Here is an 18,205-nt window from a genome sequence, read left to right on the forward strand (position 1 = left end):
AGTCATTTAGAGGAGCCCTTTTAATATGTGTCTAGTACTAACTTGTAAAGTCGAATGCCTCAACTAGATTTTCTTACATAAATTATATTTTAGTATAGCATTAGAAAGATAAGCAATAATAAGCATTTGAAATAGTTTCCTGCTATATGTGTGTAGAGTGTGTGTATGTATATACAAATGTGTATTCATTTGTATGTGCGTGTATTTGTATGTGCATGCACAGGGAGGTAGGAGACATCTTTGCTATTACCCCTCAGGAGCCATCTAGCATCCGCCCTTGGTCTGGGGTTAGCAAATTAGGTTAGGCTAGCTGGCCAGCAAGCTGCAGGGATCCCTTTGTCTCCACCTCTCTAGTGCTGGGGTTACAAGCACATACCACTACAACTATGCATTTTTCTGTAGGTTCTGGGGATCAAACCCAGGGCCTTACACTTGTATAACCATTTCCCTATCATCCATTCTTTCTCTTTTTCCTACGTGTGTGTGTGTGTGTGTGTGTGTGTTTATGTGTGTGTTATGTGACATGTGTGACATGTGTCCTATGTGGTATGTGCTTTACATGTGTGTGTTGCATGCACTTAACTATGCAGGTAGGTATTCATGCCCATGTGTATGCAGAGGCCAGAGGGGAACTTTCCTTGATACAAGGTTTCTCACCAGAAGCTGTCATTTCGGTGAGGCTGGCTGATGAGAAGGCTCCTGGGATAGACCTCCCTCTACCCTCCAGTGCTGGGGTTACAGTTGTGTGCAACCATGCTTGGCTATTTTGTGGATGATGGGGACTCAAACTCAGATCCTCTAGCTTGCACAAGAAGCACTCTTGCTCGTTGGACCGTAGTCCTCAGTCCCCTGACTTTTTCACACAGAAAATAAGTCCACAGGGAGCCTAATCTCATCAACTTTTTGATCAAGTTCAGGTGACTTACAGGAAAGCAAATTGTAGCCATTGGAGAATAATTCTCTTTTAGCTTTAAAGGTGATTTACTAACGTCAAAACTCTAAAATATGATGCATCCCACATCTTTCCATTGGCTTTGATTTGTAATATCGTTAATAGAATATCAGAAATCCTTCAATGTAGTTATTACTTTATTAAGCTCTGAGATTTCCTGACAATTTTCTGACTTTTAATTAACTGTATGTGTGGAACATATTTATGAGACTAGCATACTGCCTTCATGCTTTCTTCCATTTTTACATCCCTCTTTCCCCTCTCCTCCTCCTTCCCTTCCTTTTCCTTTTTCAGTCTCTCTCCCTCTCTCTGTTTGGAAATCTGTTATGAATTAGCAAACTACAAAGGAAGATTTTAACAGATGACTGCTGCTGAAAACTTACGACAAATGACTGAAAAACTAACTAGCAAAATTTTGAAAGTCACTATCAAATTCAGTGTTCAAAATATTTTTTGTACAAGTATGCATTATACTTATATTTCATTCTTTGAAAAGTAGTGCCTCTGTAAGGGAAAGAGAACACTACCTGGAACTTCTCTCAGTTTGAATTTCCACAATGTAACAAAACCAGGAGTTCCTGGAACTCCCTGCAGCTAAAAACCTCCATGAAATTAAAAGCCAATCCACATGGAGGCAAGACACGTCCTTAAAGTACATGTCAATAGTAAGTGTGCTGGCCTGTAATTTAGATGCTGAATATTGATGTCGTCATACTAAGAACACTTTGCATTCCTATAGCACCTTACAGTTTTGACTGAGCACTCATGTCTCTCCTCCCCTGACAATCCTGTAAAACAGGTAACTGTGCTCATTTGAAAGCAAAGAACTCACACTTAAGGCTGAGACTTGGGTCAGTGTCTTGGTGCTGGGTGCTTTTCACACTCGGTTGTGCTGCCTCCTAAGACTTCTCCTTCCTCTGCCCTTGAGTCATCACTGTTTGAGCTGTTGGTATATCCTATCACTTTTCATTCTGCATTCAAGTCAAGAAAGAGACACAAGGTATTCTTCAAAACTGCCCCATTGCTACTTACACTTCATGCCCGCTTGCAATTTCCGCACAGTTCTGTACTTGTTTTCGCTCTCCTTTTGTTCTGAAGCATTTTCTTATACTTCGTTGTTCTACATAATGTGTTCTAACTGCACATTCCATAATATATAGGGCAATATAATTTTGAGCTTTGAAAATATTTAATTTCTTTTTTATTCAAGTTACACCATTTATTTACCGTGTGTGTGTGTGTGTGTGTGTGTGTGTGTGTGTGTGTGTGTGTGTGTGTGTGCCACTGTCTGAGTGTGGAGATCAGAAGACAATTTGTGGGAATCAGCTGTCTCTTTCCACCACGTGGATCCTAGGGATCAAACCCAGGTTTTCAGGCTTAGTAGCAACCATCTCTAAGCCATCCTGCTGGCCCAAGATTCACTTTAGAAATATGCTTTTTTTCCCTGTTGGATCATAGCTGCTGTCAGTTTGACAGGCTTAAAAATACTTGCAAGAAAAATGAGGATCAAAGCAGCTGATTCAGCTGTTGGGATGGTCAGCAATGCCTGTGACAACATGTGGTCATTCAGCTGCTGGGTCTATGGGGGGTCATTGGGTCATTTCTATAATTTAAAGAAAAACACACACTTAAACTCAGTAGATTTTGAAACAGCTATTCTGAAACAAGACAACAAATTGCACACACACACACACACACACACACACACACACACACACACACACACAAAGATGGTTTGTTCTCTACATAATACCCTTTATCAAAACTATTCTGTCTGGGGCAAGACTTGTGAGCATCAACTTTGAAGGAGAAATTGTTATACCCAACAAATTATTCACCCAGAGGAACTGTGTTGGTTGAATGAATGGAATGTGGACTGTGACGTGAGTAGATCACTCTCGGATTGGGAGGTACCTTTCCCCAAAGACGTTTCTAAGCACAGTGTTATTTTCCTTCACTGAGAAGGAAGGAACATTTTGTCACAGCTTATTCCTCACAGTGGAAACTTTTTAAGGCTCCAGCAGAAATTCCTGCAGAGCACGTTCATGTTTCACGACTGTCACGTGAAACAGGGGAAAGTCCCGGATGTCAGTTGAGCAATGGATCTTTGGTTATTATCCTACATGGTCGGTTGAGACAATGTCACTGGGAAGATAGGTTGATTCTTCAACCCAGAGATAATGAACACCTCAAATATACAAATGTTTTCAATGAGCAGGCATGTTGGTTGCAAGTCAGCTTTAATAATTGGGCTTTGAAAGTGATGCGGAAGTTACCTGCCAAAACATATGCCAGTTTTTCTTCAGTCAAAAACAAAAGCTTGCCCAGCCAAGGTAGAGCAGAAAGCTGAGCAGTTTGGCGAAGAGGAATGCCATCCGTGGTCAGTTCAAGTCCCTCGGGTTTTCACCTCGATTTCACCTTTTTGAACACAAACCTAATAATATGCCTGACTCAGGGGAGAGGCAGTTGAGTGAGAAAGGTCCCAGCTGGGTGACCATCTGAGTCCACTCTTTCCCACGGCATACTATTGTCCTTAAACTCTTGGCTTTAAGAGAATTTTAGTTTTGTTGGGCAATAGGTGTGGCAATAGCCACTAAATATTAATAATGTTGCTCAGGTGCAAAAAATATAAGACATATATACAATCTAAGGAGGGTAGTCATTATTTAAAGGCATACACCCAAGATTTGGTGCATGCTAATGCAGACAGTGAAAGTCAGGACGCAAGGGAAGGTGAGTTGGTAATTGTGTAGTCTTTCTCTTGGAATTTTTTTTTTTTTTTTTAGTTTCATGTATGTTTTTAAAACTCCTCTTTAGAGCAGAGAAAGTTTAGAATTCCTCAAACCTTATTTTGAGAGGAGATTAGACATGTGTTTCCTCTGTGGCTTACACTCACTCGTCCGGATGGCGAGCCAGCAGGTAGGGTGCAGCAGTAGCCACGGGTGAGCTGTGATGGTGGGGAGCTCAGGCGTGCAGAATGCACTCCGCAGCCTAGCAGACCTTACGTGGGCAGTGACTTCTGAACAGAATTTAAATGAGAGGTTTTAATTAAAAGGGAACTTCTGAGCGCATGTAACGCACTGGCAGGAGTGCTGGCCTCGTGGTACTGAACATATCACGCTCACAGGAAGTGCTGCTAAGCCAGGGAAGGCCCCCAGATCAGTTAAGAGTACCCTTCCACAGAGCAGATAGTAGTTAATTAATACCCAGACATTTGGAAAAACGACGTCAAACATGCCAACTTAGTGGCGTCATCCTTAACAGATAGAACAATTAAATCATTAAGTCGGTGTCTGCCCGAGGAAGCAGCTTCGCATAGCTGGGTTCAGGTGCAATGGGTCTCCAAGGAAACAAGTGTGTCTGCACATGAGAAAGCTTTATCCACTCTCTGAGTGTCACCTGCACAGATTTCTGGGCTGTCTTATATAATAAGCAGAGTCTTGATATGCTCTGGATTGCTTCTAACTTGTGGGGTAAATAGGAACCATGACACAGATACACAACACACACTCCAATCTGGGGTAAGTGGCTATTTGTGCTCATGGCTGATAAAGCTAGCTTTGCACCCCTGTCTGGACTCTGACTATCTAATGCTCTATCATTATAATCACTATTATTGTTCTACAGCGAACGCATCTGGTCATCTGTTGGTCCCAGATGCCTGCCGGCTTGCCCAGAACTTCGTCTCTTACAGAACCTGTGTCTGCTTCTGTATTTTCTAGTTGTGAAATAGAATGGTTTTATCACTTACTGATAAAGGCAAAAACAGCCAGGAGTTTTCTGACTCTGCCGAGGGAAAGCATACTAGGGACATTTACACAGCCAGAATGTGCTACATTTGTGGGATAAAGGGCACCCACCATGCCAGAGGTCAAAAGAAACCACTTGTGTGGAGTTCAGAGTTCCTAGACAGGTGTTTGGAAACTTGCCTTGACTCTAAATTTGTCGTAAAATGACCATGTCTATAAATTATTCCCCATATAAAAACCATTGCAATAGCCTAGCAAATGCATTCAGTAAGCCATGCTAGGAGGGATCCTCACTAGCATCGATGAATATTTTTTTTTTTTTATTTTAGAAAAAGCAATGACAGCTTACTATGTCAAGCATCTATTGAATGTTAATTTTTTTGTAAGTACAAATAGCAAATGTACACATGGAACTAAACTATGAATACTCTAAACAATGCTTGTGCCAAAATATGCTGTCTATGATATGGCTTTTGGGGGGTAGAGACCTCTTAATAAGAATTTTATTGACCTTTACTTTCCAGATGTACAGGGAAGTGCCATGGTAACAGATGGAGGTTACTCTAGTGCCACACTACCAGGCCTACATGTGCAGAGTGACATTGGCCCAGGTGGTCAACCTGTGTGGGTCTCCATTTGTTCACCTTGTAGAATGCAGGAACCACAAGGGAATGGATAAATGGTTTGTTCATGGACAAAGCACTTTCCATATGTTCATTACTGTTACTCTAGGGAGTGCTGGACTCACTCTAGGACCCTCATTGTGGCTGTTTTATGATCCCTGTTATAGTTGAGGTATCTGGGGTTCCACAGTATCACCTCTCTGACCCAAAGTCATCTGACTGCAAAAGGTAGCCCTAGAGAGCTCAGCAGCTCCATACATCTGACCCGATGACTGCCCTGTGGTTGCATCCTCAGAGACTTACTGAGATTGGGACAGGAGATGGGTTCAACTCCATTCCGCCCTCAGCACTTTGGTGACTGACCCTTGGCCCCATTATAAGGCTCTCAGAGCACATCCACCACATCTTGTCTTCCCTTCTGTGGTGGGTCGTGGTCTTCCTGACAATGTTTTGCTTGCTAATTTCTTATATAGTACTGGGCTAGCTTTTTAAGCACCCTCATTCCCTTCCCTATACAGCCCAGATGACCTATGCTGTGCAGTTCTCCAGGTGAGACTTCACCTCGAGTGACAGGAAACACCACTTCCCTTCTATTGCTCATCCCTCCTCTCCCACTGTCATCAACACAGATGTGGCCATGACAGCCATATCATTTTCCAGGTGTACAGCCTTTGGCTCTTCACAGTCCGCTGAAACATCTTCGTCTCACACGGAGGGAAGAAAACACGTGCTGCCTTCATGCCTAGCATATGCAGCAGTGCTCCAGCTTCCTCAAGAGAGACAAGATTTCTATTCCTCTTTGAAGCCTGCACTATTTGATCTGGACTTCATTAGTGGCTCAGGCTGTGTTTAGTGTATTTACAACCACCTTTGTCCATATCATTTTTTTTATCAGCATAACCAATAGCTGAGGTAATTAACTTAGAACGATAAAAGATTTGTTTGGACATAAGGCTTGGAGGTTCTGGCTTACAATCAGTTATCTCTGTGGCATTGGGCTTGTAGGGGGGCAGCACATCATGGTGGGGAGCACGTGGCAGAGCAAAGCTGGTCATCACATGGCAAAGAAGTGGAAAGAAAAAGGAAGAAACCAGGGCCTTACAGTCTCTGTGGTGGCTTAAAAGAAAATGGCCCCCAAAGGCAGTGGCACTATTAGGAGGTGTGGCCTTGTCGGAATAGGTGTGGTCTTGTTGGAGAAAGTGTGTCTGTCACTATGGGGGCGGGCTTTGAGGTCTTTTTCTCAAGCTTCACTCAGTGTGACAGTCAGTCAACTTCCTGCTGCCTACAAGATATAGGACTCTCAGCTACTACTTCAGCACCACATCTGCCATGCTCCCCATCATGATGATAATGAACTGAACCTCTGAAACTGTAAGCAAGCCACTTCTATTAATGTTTTCTTTATAAGAGTTGCCGTGGTCATCGTGTCTTCTCACAGCAATAGAAACCCTAAGACAGTCTCCTTTGAAGTTGCATCACCACTTTCCTAAAAACCCTTCCACTGGGCTCCACCTCATAAAAGATCCATGATCTCCCAACAGCACTATTTTGAAGACTACAACCCATAAATACACAGACCTTTGAGGCCACTACACTTCCTGCGTAGGAAGTCTTGAGCCACTCCCTCCTCATCCCCCAGGAGAGCTGCTTTCATCTGGGGCTACTCTCACACTCATCTAGATTGCCTGTCTCTTTACCTCCTTCATAATGAAAAGGATTGCAGATGCTACATAGAACCTCAAAAATTACAGATTTGGGTCTGTAATGATAACTCAGCAGTTAAGAGCACTGCTTGCTTTTGCACAGGACCGGTATTCAATTCCCAGCACTCACATTGTGACTTCCAAAGCTCTGTAACTCCAGAAGCAGGGAATCTGATGCCCTCTTCTGGCACCAGTGGGCACCAGGCACACATGTGGTGTACAGACTAGTGATAGATTAAGGTATGATGGAGACTTCTTTGCTACCAGCACCATATAATGTTACTTTTGTAGACGTAACCAACCGTCTTATTAAATAAGAAACACAGAACCAATGCAAAGAAGAAAGCCAAGAGATCAGAGCTAAGAACCTTACCTGCCTGCCGCAGCTAGCCAAGAGATCTCTCCAAAAAAGGGGCCTACTTCCTGTGTGTTTGTCTTTATATAGTCTTTCTGTTCTGCCTTCTCATTGGTTGTAAACCCAAACACATGACTGCCTCGTCACTGCCTGTATGTACAGCCCTCCAGGTCTTCTATGGTATTGAGATTAAAGGCATGTGTCTCCAGCGCTGGCTGTATCCTTGACCACACAGAGATCTACCTAGCTCTTCTACCAAGTGCTGGGATTAAAGGCGTGCGCCACAAACGCCCAGCTCTGCTATGGCTTGCTATTAGCTCTGACCCCCAAGCAACTTTATTTATTAACATACAAATAAAATCACATTTCAGTACAAATAAAATACCACCATATACTTTTAGTGCTGTCTTAAGTCTGTAAGTAAAAACAAATTGTTTTGTTGCAAGAAACACCAAAAATGGACAAGTTAAGAGCTCAAAGCTGACACTAACGCCCCATGGACATTGCCAGGAGCTTAACTGCTTTAAGCTGTGTAAAGATTTATTAGCTGTGTGGTTTGCACATGCGGAGAAGGGTAGTCTATCCTTTGTACTGGTTAGTCCCCAATGTCTGTGATATTTTTAAAGTTGTAACAGCCAGTTGGGCAGGTGGGTGTGGGTGTGGGGGGTCAAGTATTTGGAAGTCTTTGTTCTATTTGGAAATTTCTATGTCACAAAAGGAAGTGCAATTAAGTTTAACACGTTAGTTTTGAGTAGCAAAACTTCTTTTTTCAGTGTTAAATTTGTAGTAAACATATTACCTTTAAATGTTTAGAAAGGGAACCAAAAGGTATGATTAGGAATGAGGGAATATGGAGGTCACTTCTATGAACTTTAGGTCGCGTTTGTAAGCTCTAAGTTGCTCACTCTTAAGCCACATTGCATTCAAACTTAATATTTTGAACTTAAATCTTATTTTTTAGATTATTATTTTTTATTTGCCTTGATGTTTGTTTTTATTTTATTTATATGGTGTTTTGCCCAAATGTATGTCTGTGCACCACATGTGTGCCGTGTCAGGAGAGGCCAGAAGAGGGTGTTGGATCCTACAGGACTGGAGTTATAGATGACCGTAAGCCTCCACGTGGGTTCTAAAAATCGAAGCTGTGTCCTCTGGAAGAGCTGCTCTTACTCTTAAGCTTGGAGACATCTCTATAAGGCCCTCAATTTTCTTTTTTTTTTTTTAATGGAGAACTTAAGATTGCTTTTGTAGGTTTTAGGAAATCATTCTGAAAACAATAAAGATGAATTTATATGACTATGAATCATAGTTTTGAGGGATAACAATACCTCTGGTTGCTCTTTTGTCCTGTTTGAGATAGGGTACTATTATATAGCCCAACTGGCCTTGAACTTGTGATCCTCCTCAGCCTCCTGAGTATTGGAATTCTAGACATTTAAAGAATGACTTGTGAAAACTCTTCCTGGGGTTCTGTGTCATCATCTGTCTTCTCCCGATGGAACCATCTTAGTAGAAATTTGTGTACCTTTATGTTGATATCTTTGCCTATTGTTAACCCAGGCCAGAAGCTTGCTGTTTTCATTGGCTAGAAACATGATAGCATCGGAAACATGTCTTTCACAATACTATATAGAAGTTTTGTAAGGAAAAGCTTATGGTCTGCAATACTTGAGGCCATGGAGGCGTGAGGAGAGGAGTGAAGAGGACACGGGGCAGGCAGACAGGGACATGGGGAGGAGAACTGGTAAACTGAACAAACCTGGTGTTCCTTGTGCTGCGTTACATACGTGTGCTAAGTTTATGTTCTCCTCACATCACAAGCGGACCATGTGCCAGCCTGCTCTTCCTGTACTGCTCTTTTGGTTTGTGTCCTTTCTTCAAGGTGTGCTAGGTGAGGGTCTTTGGAAAGCTGGTGATGTCATGTGTCTTGATTTAGGAGCTGTGTACACAGATATATGAATTTGCTGAAACATTTCCAAAGCCACACATTTTTCTGTGTGTTCTTTTCTACATGGATATTACACTGTAAAAAAAATATATTTCAAGACTCTGTCTGATGCCCCTGTGTGCACAATCACCTGGTAGTCAAGATAGCTAGAGGGCGGCCAAGGGAATGATTCATCATATAAACCATTTATCTTTCAAGCCTGGAGCCTGAGTTCAGCCTCTGGAGCCATGTAAAGGCAGAAGAAGAGAACCAGCTATACAGAGTTGTCCTTAGACACCCCACACATGCCATGGCACAGTGCTCTCCTCCATTCATAAAAAAGAAAGAAAAACTATTGGACACACCACAGTGTTGTCTGAAAGTTCATAATTTCATATAAAGCATTGGGCATCAGAGTCAAAGCAATGAACCTGCTCTTTCTTATGAGATAACGAGTTCCAAGATCTCTTGAACTCAAAATGATACTCCTCTTATCGTCACTGCAATTTATACCAGTTCATTTCCAATTATATACAGATAGAGTTTGAAATAAGCTAGCAACAGAATAACATCCTGTGTTTAAATTGCACCAGAGGAAGCCTCATATTCTCTCAGACACTTGGCAACTGCAGAAACTGCAGAGAAACTGTCCTCTACAGGGACCCACAGCTCCCCTCTTCACCTGTTCCCGTCCAGCTTCAGCTTCCATATTCAGGGGAACCACATTCAGATAGACACATGAAAGTGAGTGAGAACATCAGTTCTGTGGGGGGGGGGGGGCAAGAAAGCTCACAATTCACAGAGTGAAGCCATTACATCCTGCCAATCCTCAGGCGGCTTCCTGAGTTTCTGTGTCTGCCCAGCCTTCGGAGCCCTAATTCTTACACCTATCATACCCTGAAACCATTCATTCTGTTGCTCTACCAGCAGGAATAGCTTATTTTAATAAATTTTGGGAGAACCTTATACATATATTTTGTTTTTCGGGGTGGTTTACTCGATGAGCATACATTAAATTCTTCCTGCATAGTGTTACACTTCTAACCATGGGTTGCATGGGAAGTATAATCTCTGTCCCTAAAGATGTTAAAAATCCAGACTTCAGGCCGGGCGGTGGTGGCGCACGCCTTTAATCCCAGCACTCGGGAGGCAGAGCCAGGCGGATCTCTGTGAGTTCGAGGCCAGCCTGGGCTACCAAGTGAGCTCCAGGAAAGGCGCAAAGCTACACAGAGAAACCCTGTCTCGAAAAACCAAAAAAAAAAAAAAAAAAAAAAAAAAAAAAAAAAAAAAATCCAGACTTCATTCATTATATTCCATTTCTGAAAGTGAGACTTGAGTCCAGTGCGGTCTGTGAATGCCTCAGCACCGAGGGCAAGGGTAGCTGTAAGAGGCCTGCGTGGATTTGGTAAGTGTGTGCAGAGATATTGCCCATACCTTTGCTCTGCAGAGCACCTTGCAGTTCCCACACGGCCTGTGACACACTTTGTCTTATTTGAATAATCATGAGAGCACAGCCTCATTTCCCTTTTTGATTGCTTGATAAAGGCAACACAGTAGACAAGCTTTGAGTTTCTATATTCGGATAGAACCAAATCAGTGCTGAAAACTGGTGTGCTCTTGACAGTTTTCTGTTGACATCAATATTGTTTACTGTAAGTTTAATAGTTTCAGGGTGTTTAATTTCAATTACAGTTGAGTGTCCCTTATCTGGATTGCTCAGAACCAGAGCATTTTTGGGTTTTGGAGGATTTTAGAGGTGAGATATTTGCTTAGACATCACCAATTGAACAATTTGAATCCCAAGAAAAATCTCAAGTCTAAAATGCTTTGAAATCTAAAATTGTTGAGCATCATGTTGGAACTCAAAGCTTTTTGGATCTTTTCAATTTGGCATGAATGTTAAGCCATCTTATTGTTACTGCAATTTACATTTACAGCAAAGCTTGTCTTTATTGGTGGAGCAGCTTGTCTCCTCAGATTTAATTCACACTTGGGGAAAAAGAGAAAGAGAGAAAAGAAGAAAACCTGTGTGTTCTTTCCTGGGAGGGTGTGTCCAACGTGAATGCTGATTTTAAGGAAAATATTTGCACACAGTGAGAGGCAGATGAGACATGGAGGTGACTTGGAGGAAGTATGACACCTTCCATTTCTCCAAGTCTCTGCACTCTTAGGACTTCCCAAACACAGTTCGAGGTTCAGCACTTCCAGCTTAATCTCTCTGTAACTCTTAGAAGGGTCGATTCCAGAGGTCTGGGAAAGGATTTGAGGCTATGGAGAGAATTCCATGATTCTGAAAGCAGGAGACTGTGGGAGGAAAGATGGGAAGGGCAATCTGGAAGGAAGCCCGTGATCAGGTGTATCCCCATGGGAAGTCTTTAAGTCATTGGCGGACTCAGGAGGAAAGATGACCCTCTGCACCCCCCTTGGTAGTTTGCTTATGTGTATCCTCAGACATAAAGTGGGAGGCTTTCCTTTAAGACATACTCCCCACCCTCATTGTCTGTCATCCCTACAAGATCATGGACTAGGACGTGTAAAACTATGAGCCAGAAGCTCTTCTTAGAAGGGAAGCAGGGATAGTTTACTTTAATAAATTTGGAAACACCTAGTACATACATATATTTCATTTTTCAGGATGGTTTACTCAATCAGCATGCATTAAATTCTTCCTGCACACTGTTACACTTTTAACCATGGGTTACATAAGAAGTATAATCTCTGTCCCTAAAGATGTTAAAACCCAGAATTCATTCATTACATTCCATTTCTGAAATTGAGACTTGAATCCAGTGAGACTAAGCCTTTTCTTTTAGTAAGATGAATGTATTTGCTATTTGTTATAGTAATAAAAACTGACAAACACATCCATGAACTATGATCCCGAATAGACAAGAAGGTATGAAATTGTGTCTAAGCTATTGGAAAAGAAAGAGAATCAGGGAGAGAAATGGGGTCCTCTTGGAATATCCTATTCCCCCCACTTCTCTTTGTAGAAAGAATAAGTCCTTCCCCGCAAAACACACACACACACACACACACACACACACACACACACACACACACACACACACTATTCTCTTCACTCCTGTATAACAGTGCATTATAAATTTAGACTCCCCTGCATGCTCAATACCCTCTTCAAGCAAGGAACATTGCTCATTGGCATGTTTCATTGCAGGGCTATCTGGGTTTACTGCAGGGAGCTTGACCACGAAGGTCAGGAAATCTCTTCCTCCTACTTCCAGGAATTGTAAAAAGTGGGTTATGTCTCTGTGTGCTAAACTAAACTGCTTACAAACTTTCAAATACTGAGGCTACACATGTGCTGCGCGTTTCTTCAAAGCAGTACTAATCCTTACACCCACATCTATAGTTCAGAGATAGTTAATAAGAAAAAGGTGGAGTTGGGAGACATGTGTGATTGTGTAATTCTTCTGAAGCTTTTTCCTCCCCCGTGAAACATAAATTTTGGTAAATACGAAACAGGTGAATTAGGTCTTTGCATGTTATTTCTTTCATTACTACCATCTTAGATCTGGTCTCAAATATTACAATGTGTGCTCCTAGCCTCATTTCTTACTCTAAATCAGTGGCTTACTAATTAACAGCAGAGAGATTTTCTCTGTATTGGTTTTTCAGTGGCAACTTAATTGTTTGGAACTACTGTGTTTTTGGGGCAACATGCATGTCCCCAGAAAAACCTCAGGTTATCACTAAATAGGAGTAGATGTTTACATGATCTTGTTTATGGGGGCCTGAGGAAATTTTAACCTTTGTATATATTTTACACTGTTAAATAAATGAGAGGCCATTGGAACATTTAGAATTCTACTCTAAACCTCACAAATTTACCAGGTGGTGTTTCTTATGAACACGTAGAAAGCATCTGTGATTCATCTAGGAATAAAGGCAGTTGCATGAGAAGTGATACTTGGAAGTGTCTGTGTGACAATGAAAGGAAGTTGACAACTTGGTGGTCTTTCTCCAGGTTAAAAGGGTCAAACTGGACCATTCACTTCAGTAGAGGACCCAGGCAAATGAGTCCGTATCCTCCTTATTGATTAAGGGCGACAGTGATGCATGTAAGCTACAACAGCAGGCAAAAGTGATGTGTAAATTCTGGGGTGAGTCTGAGACTCATGATGTCAGCTCGAAACTCCCAGCACTGGGGCTGTGCTGCACAGAGTGGACACCAGATGAATATACTTATTGTATATGTGTAACACATTTAAGTATTCGTCTCATATGAACTTCTGAAATCCTAACTCACCTTTGTTTACTGATGAGCCATGATGTAATGTAGACCAACACGCATCTAGACTGCAGTAACAGCATCTCATAAATTTTCTCATTGACCTTCGGTACACTCATTTTGTGCTACCTAGAAGATAAGCCCATGCAAGGCCTTTTCTGAACACAGGGGAGCATGGCAAGTGTCTACGTAGGCATACTTTTCAGAGAAATCATTTTTGAAGTCTATGAGTTTAAAGGTAATTTTAAGGAAGTAATAGTTGAGTTACAATTGAATTACTATCCAGGAAATGCATATTATAACTTCAGACAGTCAGGGTAAACCTCTTCAGTTAGAAAAGCCTGAGCACTTTCTGGAGTAATCACCATCATTTATAGAAATAATCTTGTTTTATAGATTTTAATTGCATTAACTGGTAGGAGAGTAGAGGAATATATGAACTTCAAGGTCCCCTTAATAGTGGAAAGAAAACCATTTTTGCATGAAATATGATGACTATAAGTACATGATAAAAGATTATAACCAAGACAAACTTTAAATATTCCATTAAAGGATAGCTTTGACTTTGATTCCCCTTGGAACTAAACATAAACGGCTATCTCAAGATGGACCATGAAGAACATACTCATCTAGCATAACTCATGAGTTGTAAAAGTCACCAATGTGGTCACTCAACACTGATAATAGCAGATGGTACTTCTTTTTCATCACTAACACCTCCTCCAATTGAAATGGCCCCTATCTTTTGCACTTACTGGCTATCTACTTCCAAGGTATTATCCAAGTTAGGACTGAAAATGTAATGTAGGATTTGAGGTGTGACTCGGGATAATACACTTTAGGAATATGGAGGCCTGGTTCAATAGTTATCAACTAGGTAATCCTTTTGTCCATCCCCCACCCCAGAAGATATTTGGTAACATATCTTAAGAAAGCTTTGGAAGTCATACTGAGCCATGTTACTAGCATTTAGAAGGTAGAAACTAAGGATGCTGGGGAATATTCTTCAATGAGTAGGACACACCCCTCCACCAGGAATGGTCCTAGCTTGAACATCGGTTTTGTGGATGTTTAGCTTCCTGGTTGCCAAGCCAGCCATACTCAGCGCGTGTTTCCCATCTTCTCTAACATAACGATTGAGTAGGGCTCTGGGCTTCATCCCTGCTGCTGCTGCTTTGCAGTTAATCATTCCCTTGCTGGGCTCTGCATGTGCCCAGAAGTCCCACAGCCAGTGCATAGCTTGGCATTCCTGCTCCACTGCACTCCGGCCAACATTCCACCTCCACCTGCACCGGCTTGTTCCACCTGAAAGCTTACCAAGTGAAAGCAAGGGCCATGTGAGGATACCGTAATTATACCCACCCAGAAACTCGCTTCCAGAGAGTCAGTCGGGCCCCAAAGTTGGAGATTAGCTCCTGCACTGCTGTAAAAATAATAATAATAATAACACAAATGAAGCCTAAAACATGTGCTTCTCTTCTTCCTTCTATTTGTCCCCCTTTCCTGGCAATTCACGGGCACTACTGAGTAACGAAATATTCCCGAGTACCAGTCTCTGAGCCAGAAAAAAAAAAAAAAAAAAAAAACAGCTGGTTTGAGGCCAGCTTTTTCACAGAGAGGGCAGCTGCTCCACTCTGAAATCAGTAGCAGCCTGCCCAAGGGTGAAAGTAGATTTGGTGTTACACAAGTGAACAGTGCTTTGCCCCGTGTCTCTGCTTCACAGCATTTTAAAACAATGTTGTTTATGTGCCTGGCGTACAAAAAGAAAGCCAAGTTATCTACCAGGCAAAGGTCACTCCAGACATGGATGGGGGCAGGCCAACCCGACCCAGCAGCTTTCTGGACAGTCAGCCTGCCTCTCTGGTCATGCATGGAGGGGTTGCCAGAGTCCCGGAACATAGCTGCTGCACACCTGTTGGGTGTTCTCTTAGAACAGATGACCGAAGGTCCCGGTGGAAGTAGAGGCCACCTTGAAAAGCAAATCTGCCTCTGAGCGCGACTTCGGTGACGCTTGCTCCTCCACCCCGCAGCTCCCGCGTAACATGAAGCCCTAATTTCTCAACCTCAGTGGCATGTGTGCTGGCAACAGTAGCTGGTATGCAAGGATGCAAGCGGTGCACGGGAAAATCTGTGGAGTGAATGAGTGAGGTGGGATTCTTGTCCAGCTTTCTTGTTTAATGCATGTCCACGGAGGGGCTGTAACTGCTGAAGGGGAAAGACTGGTCCCCAAGATCCACTCGGCACCGTAAGCTGTGTACCTCCTTCAGACACGCAAATGAGTGTGGCACTCTGTGCAGTTCTGTGGCCACCTTTAAAAATGTGTGTATTGCATGTCTGTGTGTGTGCTTGCTTCTCCGTGTGTGTGTGTGTGTGTGTGTGTGTGTGTGTGTGTGTGTGTGCTCACAAACATGCACACGTGTGTTGATGAGTCCACATGCAAGTGTTCCCAAAAGATCAGGGTCTCGCTGAACCCAGAACTCACTGATTGACAGCGAGCTCCAGAGATTTGCTTTTATCTGCCTTCTTGCCCCTAAAATGTGTAGCCTCAGCTGCCCTCAAACTCACAATCCTTCTGCTTCTGCCGCTTCGGCATTTCCTATCAGCGGTTGTTACCACAATCAGCTGTGACCAGTTTTCCTAGAGCCCCTCCAGCATTGCTTAAGTTTGAAGTACCACAGCGTCTGCCTCGTCCTCAGTTTGGAAAATGAAAACCATCAATAAGTTATGGGATTCAATTTCCCAACATAACTGCTAGTTTGAAAATGAGGGACTTGAGGGACAGCTCAGTCAGTAAAGTGCTTGCCACACAAGAAGGACGACCTGAGTTCGATCCCTAGCACTCACAGAGAAAGCCCAGAGTGGTAGCTTGCTCCTTCATCTCGGTTATCCCAGTGCTGTGGAGGCAGAGATCGGCAGATCCCTGTGGCTCACTGGCCAGCTCACTGGCCAGCTAGCCTTGCCTACTTGGTGGTTTCCAAGATCCAGAGAGGGCGAGTCTCAGAGAAACAAGCTGGCCTGTTCTCGAAGAATAACCTCCCAAGCTTACCTCTGACCCACACATGCACATGTGTGTATGCACACTAGCACATACATGCTTACATCTGAACACACCACATACATACAACAAAGTAAATGTCTTAGAATGTTTGACATCACAATTACTTGCTATATTTGCTTGTCATATAGTATCAGCTATTGCTCTAACAATATAAATTTAATGTAACTGATTCCTGTGTATATATTAATAAGTTTTAGGCACCAAGCTAAGAATAATTAATTAATTAGATAAATCTCAACGAAATTCAATGTGACTCTCTCGCTCACTAAATATCTGACTGGACTTCTCTTGAGCTTGTATATATTTTCCCAATAGAAGACCTCAGTTTTGTTACCTGTAAAAAGAAATTGCCTGTCTGTGATAGCTGTGTGTCTTCTACCTCTGTTGAAGGTGGGCTGAAAGGAGGATGCCAAACTTTGTTGACAGCAGGTTCCTGGAACCCCAGTGTCTGCAGCACAGCTTAATGGCTGTGTCTTCTGGCAGGGACACATTAAACATTCTTGTGCCATAACTTCACCTGTCAAATGCCAAGACACCTGCAATCCAGGCCTGGGGGATCTGTGGAGGCTGTACAGAGAGGGCCAGGCATACAAGAACTGCTTATAAACAATGACTGTTTATTGTTGCTGCTGTGTGGTTTCTGGGTCACTGCAGCCTAAGATGGCAGAGGCCAGGAGCCACATGTGCTGGCTTCGGGGCACTGAAATGTGGTTAGTTCAATTTAATTTGTGCTGTAAGTCTAGGGACTATGTGTGACTCAGTAGTAGAACTCCTGGCTAGTATTTGTGAAGCACTGCTGAGCTCTCCCACCACTAAAATAAAAATGGGGGAGGGGAATCTTTTTTTTCTTTTTAAAAACAGGGACTCAACATGTAGCTTGGCTGGCCTACAACTCACTATACAGATCAGGCTGGCCCTCTTGTCTGCTTCGTAAATGCTGCTAAGATTGAAGGTGTGTGCTCTTGTGCCTGGCAAGAACAATGTTTAAATGTCTTACATAGTTGAAATGGAAATTATGAGGAGTAACTGAGCTAATAACGTAGAATAAAAATTAGTGCCGTCTGCTGCTTTTTGCCTGTTTACTATGGTGGCTGCTAGAAATTCTCAAGCTACACGCATGACTCACCTTACATTTCTACTGGGGAGCAAAATGCCAACTGTGCTATTGGAAAATTTGTCATGAGGGTCCCAGAAATATGCTGTTTGTTAGATATCACACATCTCCTGTCTCCTCTGCTTCCAGCTACTGGCCTCTGGGCCTGAATCTTTTACATGTTAGGCTTTATTTCTGTAACGGATTGGCATTAACAGAGGGAAAAGAGTAAGTGTCTAGGTTAATATAATTTCCTTTTGCTTTCTGACTCTCTGTTCTTGGCCAAGGGATGTAATATTTAATCATTATTAATTTCCCAAAATCAACTGAGATCTAATGATCTATCCTTCTGAAAGCCCACAGAGGAGACCAGTGAATGTGTCCATGGGCAATGCCTTTTGACATTGGGATTTATTCTACAGGACAGCGTTTGGCTTGATGCATCTTAGATCAATGATTCCCCGCTCAGCTTCTTAGGCCCATGACCGTGTAG

General features: G+C 42.6%; 1 protein-coding gene across 3 annotated transcripts in view; it reads left to right on the forward strand.

The window, feature by feature from the left end:
* The window catches only part of Egfr (epidermal growth factor receptor), a 174,073-nt gene that overhangs the window by 5,459 nt on the left and 150,409 nt on the right, over positions 1-18,205 (forward strand). The window lies entirely within an intron of this gene.

This window comes from Peromyscus maniculatus, chromosome 10 (assembly GCF_049852395.1).
Source record: "Peromyscus maniculatus bairdii isolate BWxNUB_F1_BW_parent chromosome 10, HU_Pman_BW_mat_3.1, whole genome shotgun sequence".
Lineage (NCBI taxonomy): Eukaryota > Metazoa > Chordata > Mammalia > Rodentia > Cricetidae > Peromyscus > Peromyscus maniculatus.